Here is an 8,772-nt window from a genome sequence, read left to right on the forward strand (position 1 = left end):
GAGTTTAAAGATGGAGATGACCTTGCAGGCGTTCTCCAGCCTCCATCTGCTTTCTACAATAGGTATTACATCAATTTTGTGGCTTTAATTCCTCTTTTCTCTATGTTGTTTGGAGAAGATACTTGTTTATGTAATTCAAGTGGATTGTGGTACTGTTGACACTCTATTAAGTTGGAGTATGGGGTCTTGGTCTAAGATGCATTTGTTTGCTAAAAGTTTACATGTTTGATTGTAGGTTTACATGTATATGGAGTGATAACTCTTGTAGAAGTTGTTTCTTTGAAGGAGAATCTAACCATTCCATTTCTCAGCACTTTATGTACTCTTAATTTTTTAAACATTGAGCATAATCATAAGGGGTCATGGCATTAGAGCTGATCCAACGAGATGTAGCCCAGGAGGGGTGAACTCTTTTAACAATTGTTGGTGTATTATTGATTGATGCATGCTTCCATTCAATGTTTTGATTTCATGTTTAATTTTTTTCATGAAATTAACATAAGAAAACACACATAAAAACTCATGTTTTTACTTGCTATTTTGTAGTGCAAACCTCAAGAAAATTTTTGTATTCTTATGAGGATATTAGCATAGAATAATAATATTTCACATTCAAATCAAAAATTTAGTGAATTCAAGCTCACAAAGGAATTCCTAGTCCTTTCTCGTAAATAGAACACATGCCTCACTTGATACATTTCTATTCTCAACAAGTAAATCCATTCCTTGGCCCAATTAATCCTTTAAGTGATATCACAAGATAAATTCACCAATTAATTTAAATTCAAACTTAAGTTTCTCAAAAACTTTCAATTTGACATTTGTGTGTGTCAACTAGTCCCAAAGCTCAAAATTTTTAAATAAGCTTCCCTCCACCACACTAGCCCATCTCCTTTGGCAACGTGGCACCCACTCATTGGTTGGTTAATCCATTTGAGAATCTCATTTTTGTCGCTTTCTGATCCCTCAATCAACTAGTGATCTTTAAACAGACTCCATATTAGTAATAACCAACAAATTGAAGTTGAATTGGAGGTTTTGAAGAGGAAGCACCCTAGTAAATCCTCTTTTATGTCTACAAAAAGAATCATATGGGAGATGATAATTAAGGTAGTATACAAGGACTGAGGTCATATGGAGTTGATCTAAGAAAATATAGAAACTATCAGGAGAGCCCATAAAGAGATGAATGTGATTAAGAATTCTATGAATGATTTTCCCACCAAGGCTAGAGTTATAGTAGATTTCCTTAATCATAAACCTAAGAGGATTTTGTGAAGGAAAATATTGACAGATCTAAGTGGTTAGCAAGGGCTAATCAAATGGGAATAAATAAAAAATTAGTAACATTGATGGAAAATAAAGAGAAAGCATTGGAAAAGGAAGTACAAAGCTTTAAGGGTAAATGTGAGATGTTGCACAAGAGGAAATTTCCAACACCCTTTAATGGTAATAGGGAAGTATATTCAAAAGAGACCCTCACAAAGAGATTGATTGAAATTAAAGAGGATCATAAAGATTTTGGAGAAGAGGATTGTTCCCTACAAGGAAAGGATATTGTAAACTTATATGGTGACCATTTTGAAATATTGTTCATGCTAAAGACATTCTTCAAAGAGAAAGGTAAAGTGGATTATGATGTGGTCACAACTTTAGAAGCGATAATTTCGGATGCAAAATCATGTGATATTCTATTTGAAAATGAGTGGAAAGGTATGATCAAATTATATAAATTGGCCACTCAAAGGGGACCTGTACAGTCTTATGCTGTGGAAGTGATGCCAATGGTGTCTCTAGTTGAGGCATGCTCAAGTTCCAAAAATCCATCACAGCAGCTAGCACGACTTCAACCATTAGCATCGACACAATGAAGATAGATGCCACCAACAACCTAGCCAAGGTGATGCACACCCTTCAGCTAATGCCTAAGTAAGAGAGCAAGAGAGAAAATTCCACTACATCTAAAATAGATGGGACCCACCCTACAACTAGAAAATTTATGGAAACTTCTAGAAGAAGTTAGTTTCAAGAGCTGTCATTTTTGGTAAAAGATTCGTAGAGGTTACTGAATACCAGTAGTGGTTTAGGGTTAGATTCTTGGGACTTGAGAGTCTATATATACACCTCATTTTGATGTAAGTAAGAGGGAAAAAAATTTAGTGTAGGGGAAACTTTGTCAATTTTTTTCTAGAATTTGTTAGGATTTTTTAAGCTGTCATAAGGAGGAATTTTGAAGTATGACTTGGACTGCCAATTCTTCTTCTCCATGTAATTATGAAAACCCACCTTGTAATTTGAGCTTTTCACAATATTAATACAATTGCAAATCATTTTCATGGCATCTCACATTGTAAACCTAATTTTGTACGGAATGTGGATGTGGTTGTCTGGATTAAATGGAATTCTGAATCAGTGTGATTGTTTTCTTTATTTTTTGTAGAATTTATCAAGATCATGAAGAGTATATTTATTATTTGGTAAACTTTGACATGGGTTGAAATGAAAATATATAAAATCAAATTATTGTGTTTCTTATAGCTAAATTCTTAATTTCTCAGTTGTCCATCTAATATCAGTAGGCGAAAATAAATTCTTAATTGCTCATTTTAGTTTGTCATTAAACCCTCATTAAGCCCTCATTGATTTTATGTCAAACCCAAGGAACCTGAATGTTCTAACCTGAAAAGATGTGGAAAGTATACCTAACAAAACCCTTATGAATTGTTGACATTTTCCTTTACCTGAATTCTCAAGAGAAACTAAAAATCATAAAACAAAAATTGGAAACTTGATTTGGCTAGGATCTGTTCACTGTATTTTCTATTTTCTTGTTAACCCCTATGTTGAAGCTAAATGCCTGACTGCCCATATTTGAAGATACATAGAAAATATCAACAAAATTAAAAGTCAATCTTACATTGTCATTCTAGCAAAAACAAAACATACGAAACAAAAAAAAGACGTGCTTTAATTTGCTGAAATATATTATCTTTTATTTTATTTTCAAAAGCTTGTACCAAAACCATGCATATGAACACTTCAACCTAGGAACACGAAAAAATGTTCTTGGAAAAATTTAAATGGAAATATGGTGTTTTCACATACATATTTTCAAGCATAAAACAAAATAAATAACATCAAATTAAAATTAGATTTAAATGTTCCTAGGTTGTCCACTATAGCACGATATAGTGACTCTAGGGCCCCAACAAATACGATGGTTAAAGTTTTCATATAACATAGAATAAGTTATACTAAATGTAAACAATTTAATTTTTAACCTTCAATATGGAAGTTATTATTTGACTTTAATCACAGTCACATGATTTAAGTGTGAAAAAATATTAGACTAACTACTTGCAAAACAAGAAAGAAGAGAGGGTAAAACTATTGAGAATTTGAGTGAGTAATTAAGGAGAAAATTTGAATTACTTAATAAACTTGATGATATATTATTGTTGAACAAGAATACAATATAAATAATTTCTAGGAGGAATAATCAATTCAAATTACGTTTGGATTCCATGAGTGTGCACTCGCCTAATTGCAAAAATGCTTTCCCTGGTTGGAAAGAACGCGAAAATTAGACTAAGAGACCTAAAATTAGTAAACTATCCAATATGGAGTGAATAAGAAGTAAGTGGAGTTATAGATTAGTTATAGTTGAGTAATTAATTTCACATAATACAAACTAACAATTTAAATTGCCAAATAGGACTAAAACAATTAACAAGGGGAGGAGAGAGTAAAATGGTGGCTAACCGTTAAAAATAAGGCAAGAATTTTGCATTCACAATAGGGAGGTATATTCATGAGGGAATGCACATTAATGGAGTTGAAATAACCATTTCATCCTACAACTAGTTTTGAGTTATTGCCATATTTCATGCTAAGTAGCATCTCCTAATAAAAATAGACTTGGTAAAATAGAAAACCCCTTCAAAATAGAAAATGAGCGAAATGGTAGAGAATAACTAGTACGAAATGAAGACTGGTCCCCTAATAATATGTATAATAGGGTCTAATAATCATTAAAGTGTAGGTTATGATGATGTCCTAATGAACTACTAATTTTAATGTACCCGAACACCCCTCCTGAAGCCCAATTGGGGAGTATGCTAGTGAATGAGTCCCAACAATTGTTATCCATGTTAGGTACTCATTGACAAAAAATATGTAAAATAAATCAATGATTCCCAAAAAATTTCATCCATGTTAGGAACTCATGAAACAACTAATGCAATACACAATATGAAAATAGTGAGGTAAATAGGGTAAAACTAGTGGGAAGAAACCTCCCCCTCAAAATACAGTGATACTATGCCAACTATGTAGTTTCTATGAAGAAGGATGGTGTTGATTATCAACTCTATCATTGTAGTTCCCCTACTAAAATTATTTCCTTAATGTACTTTATGGATTTATTTTTCTTAGAATTATTAAATTAGAATAATAACCATGGGGCTAAGACTAAATTTGATGAAAGATGATGTAACAACCCTGGTTAAAAATTCATGTAAAAAATATAAGACCATGGTCATGGGACGTGTATTCCAAGCTCAATCATGGGAAAAACATCCTAGTAGGCATTCATTTCAGTTTATTATGGCGAAAGGAAAATGGAAAAGGCAATGGAAAAGGATTTGGAAAGGCATGAGGCATTAATTAGTATTTTATTTATGAAAATAATGGAAAATAGGAGAAAAGGGTGAAAGGTGAGAGGTTGCATGTGAGGAGGAGATTAAAGAAAAATAATGGAAAATGAATAAAATAGAGGTCTAATTAATAAAAAGGCTTCCGAGGATCAACTGGCAAGATTTTTCTCAGACTTTTGTCAGTTCAGTTTTGGAGCTCTCATTTTATTCTCTCTCTCTCTCATCCTCTTAGATAGTTAGAATTTTCTTGGAGCACTCTTGGAGGAGAGTGGAATACTTGGGATTTGGAGCAAGAAGGTGAAGGAAGATCAGGAAAGCACAAGAGGAGATCTAGATCAATGGCTACTCTGGATTTTCTTTGTAGGTATCGAGTTGCATGTATGGTTTCCTTGCTAGTTTTTCCATGCATGGCACATGTGTGTGGTTTCTTGGTTATGATTTGTCATTGGCATGGAGGAATGCCTAGATTGACAGTGGATTTTCCTAGCCTTTCCATTTCCTAGATAGCCATGGTGGTGTGGGAGTCTTCCCCTTATATTTTCTTGTTGGTTCTCATGTTCCTTTGGTTGTGGGTTGAGTTATTTGTTCCTATATCCTTGGTTGGAAAAATGCTCTAGAGCCCTGTAACAACTTGGAACAATGTAAACTTTGAAACGGGAATTGAAACGATTACCCCTCTTTTTGAGGTAGCAAAAAAATCAACCGATTTTGAAAAGTGTTGATTCAGAATACATATTTCTTTTAGCATAGTTTTTGACACTTTAAATGTTTTTATGTACATTATTTTTAAAATGTTAGTGATTTTCATGCTGATTTTAAAAAGTGTTGATGCAGCGTCAAGCACTTTTTTTAGAAGACTTATTTTTTGACTTTAAATTTTCTAATGTATTAAATGTGGATAATTGTTTTCTAAATTTAAAATTTTTTGATGTAGTCTTCTTCGACATATTTTTTTGTTTTACTTTATTTTTTTTTCTTTTGTTTTTGTAGTGAGATCTTTAATTTTTTGCATAGTTAAAAAAAAGGTCGATATTTTAAAGTTTCGATCTTCTATATATTTACATATAGTTAATTAATTTTTCAATGCACATCAAATAATTCTCTTAAAAAACAATATTTTTTAACAATTGACATAAAAATACACATTTTGAACATAAATATAACAAAAAAATTACACATGTTGTAACCTTTTTACTAAAAATGACATGTCAAAATCACAATTTTTATAGGAAAATTTAACAAAAAATGGTTAAATAGTAGTTTTTTTATGAATTTCATGTCAAATAATAATAATAATCACAATTTTTTTCAAAAAATAATGATTCACATAAAAATTAAAGCGAAAATCACATAATACAAATATTGAACATATAACAACATTAACTGAATACTTATTCTTCTCATAAAATGTCAAAGTCAAAACATTACAAGTATAACTAATTAATAGTTACAAAAAATGAGTTTGACTTCCAAGCATAGCTTAAATTTAATTGATAATATCATGAAATCCATACCCTTCATCTTCTATAGTTTCATCATTGTCTTCTTCCACAATATTTTCTGCTTCAGTTTCCTCAATTTGCTATTCTGATGGATCTTTGATGTCTGTGAATATACCAATGTATGCCTTTCCAATCATTCCATCTAATGGTAGTTGAAATTCCTTTGCCTTATTTGCCACATGTGATTCATTAAAACCCCGTTTCTTGAACCCAAATTCTTGCATTGCATTTGAAAGAAATTGAAAAGCATTAATTTTTGCTGAATAAATTTGCACTGTACTGGGTCTCTTTCAATAGCAATGCAATTTCTTCCTTTTTGTAGGAAACATGCTACTGTTGTACCTGATTATAAAGCACAAAATAAATAATGAATTAAATTATAATCACATATAAATTTAGAAAGAGTATATTGAAATACAGTTTTATATAATAAAACTTACTTGAGCCTAAGAATAAATCCATAACCCATTCTCCTTCATATGAACATAAGTCTATAAGATAGTTAATGAATGACTATAGTTTTTGATAAATGTTAACTATCTCTCATTTTTCTTCTTTATCTTCATATGTTATATTTTTTACAACAACTTCATAAAATAGTACTTGGCTATGACTCTTTCCATCTACCCGATTAAGAAGCGTATGCTTATAGCTATCATCTTTTGTCCAACTTTCAACATGGATGAACTCACAATAACTTATAATTGGTTGATCTCCATGGTTAATAATATTTGACTTTTTCTTGTACCACGAAATATTAAAATTTCAATTAACTTGCACATAAATGAAATTTTTAACATTATTCAAACATACAATTTCAATGTCTTACCATGTAAGCTGCATCCTTGAGTTTACTTTTCCCTTGAAGCTTGTCAATAACATTGCAATTTTTTTGTCTGAATCAAATGTCACAAATCTCCATAATGGTGAGTTTGTGACTTCTACAAAACCTGCAACCACTTTACTAAGAACTTCATAAGTATAAAGGTCACTATCATAGTCAATGTTTGTGATATTGAAACCATGAGGAATATCTGTAATAGATTGACAGAATAATCCATTTTAGGTATGAGTTTAGAAATGTCTTCACAATCACCTTGTATTATTTAATATTGGATAGTCTCAAGCCCATTCCAAATGAAATGAGTAAGATTAGGATCAATTTCAACATTACTAAATGCTGCTTTCTCAGTCTTTCTATCTTAATTTTTTCAATAAAGCTTATGAAACTATTTGGTGCTCCATTTTCATTCTTATTCATCTTTAATGAAATAAACAAATATATGTATAGGTTATAAAATAAAAATAGTACATATATGAATAAAAATGAATGTATAAATCAACATACCTTTTTAAATGCATGATAAAAATGTTTTAGTGATGATGTACCACTTGAATTTGGGTAGTTGCATACAACATCATCCATCTATCTTCATTCAACAATTTAACCATTTGTTCTTGTATTCTCATGTAGACCTTGTGACTGAATAGATAAAGTAAAAAAAAGTTAATATAATGATATGGATATGATCCGGATTTAAAGAGGAACGCAACAAATTACAGAGATAACCATAAATACAAAGATACAACAGAAATAATACTTCATTTCATTAATGTAAAATACTGAAATATGCTTACAAACAAAAATGGAAATAAACTAGCTCAGGCGATGGTAACTTGTCTTTGAGGAGAGATGTGGCGGCTACATGCCTCTGAACTATCTTACAATGAGGCTCGAAGGCCTATTTATTGTTGAGAAACAATGGAAAACCCTAAACATCCAAAATCCAAACCCTAGGAGATGAAGAGCCAAACTATGGGCCCAGTTTTGGGTAAATTGGTACATCAACTTCCTGGGGTCATAACTTTGGCATGCGATCTTTGTTTGACGCGCACAGTACCTCATTAGAAATATATATCCAAGGAATACAACTTTGGGAAGAGCATCATAGCACCACAAACCCATGTTGCTCCAAGTTTTCCCAAAAACATTGTTTAGGGCCTCAAAATGGCTCCAGAAGTTTAGGACCCGAAAAACTGCTAAAAATAGTATATTGTGCTACAAATAAGGAAACTGAAAAACTAAAAGAAGCAATGGTGGGGGTCCAAGTAGAACTCGTCGGTGGCCACCAATATCAACCTGGATCCTTCCTCCCCCCTTAGGAAGCAATGGACCCCATTGCATTGAGTTCCTCCATGAGATGAGGAAACTTCTGTTGAACTTGGTCCCTGGTGAGCCACTTGCCCTGGTGATGGAGTTGGCCTGCTTTGAGAACTCAATACAGTTGGATCTTCTGCTGGCAAGTGTCTTTGATCTGCATGTCCATGATCCGATCAGTTGTAGCTTGTTCCATGCAATATGGATTTAAATCTGTTGGTGTGAGCTATTCTACAATGTCAGATGTGTCTAGTAATGGTGGAAAGTATGGCTGAAGGCGGTCCACATTGAAACACTAGGTGCAGGCCAAGGAATGGGGGAATGCTGAGCTCAAATGCATTGTCTCCCACAACCTTGGCAATGGTGTAAGGACCATATCGGAGTGGTCTGAGTTTCTGATAAGCTCTGGTAAGGCGTTCCTTTTGCAAATGAAACCAGACTTTGTCGCCCACCTAAA

Source organism: Pinus tabuliformis, chromosome X (assembly GCF_031772625.1).
Source record: "Pinus tabuliformis cultivar Carrire ecotype Pingquan chromosome X, CPIR1, whole genome shotgun sequence".
NCBI lineage: Eukaryota > Viridiplantae > Streptophyta > Pinopsida > Pinales > Pinaceae > Pinus > Pinus tabuliformis.